Here is a 382-nt window from a genome sequence, read left to right on the forward strand (position 1 = left end):
GGGGGAAGCTGTTTTGCACGTCCTGCAGTGTAATCATGGAACAAACGCATCGACAAACACTTTGTGTCTGCAAAACATGTGAGGAGAGCTGCAGACCAGGGACAATCCAGAAATGCTCATGAATGTCAGTTTAGAAGCTATCAAAATTCTCAAATAAAGCACCTTTTGAGAATGGCAATGTTTGTTGGGAATTATCTTACAAAACTAGGAAGTATTTTTGGTTTGTATTTTAAAAGTTATGGTTTTTTATTGATTTTAGTAAAAAAAATCTCAACTTTTAGGAAAATGCCCTGCGAAATCAGGCATTTTAGCTGCAACAAAAAAAAAATGCCCGTGAAATCCTGGAGGGTTTGATTATTAAGTTGTTTCTGCATGATTTTAT

This window comes from Kryptolebias marmoratus, linkage group LG22, assembly GCF_001649575.2.
Source record: "Kryptolebias marmoratus isolate JLee-2015 linkage group LG22, ASM164957v2, whole genome shotgun sequence".
Classification (NCBI taxonomy): Eukaryota; Metazoa; Chordata; class Actinopteri; order Cyprinodontiformes; family Rivulidae; genus Kryptolebias; species Kryptolebias marmoratus.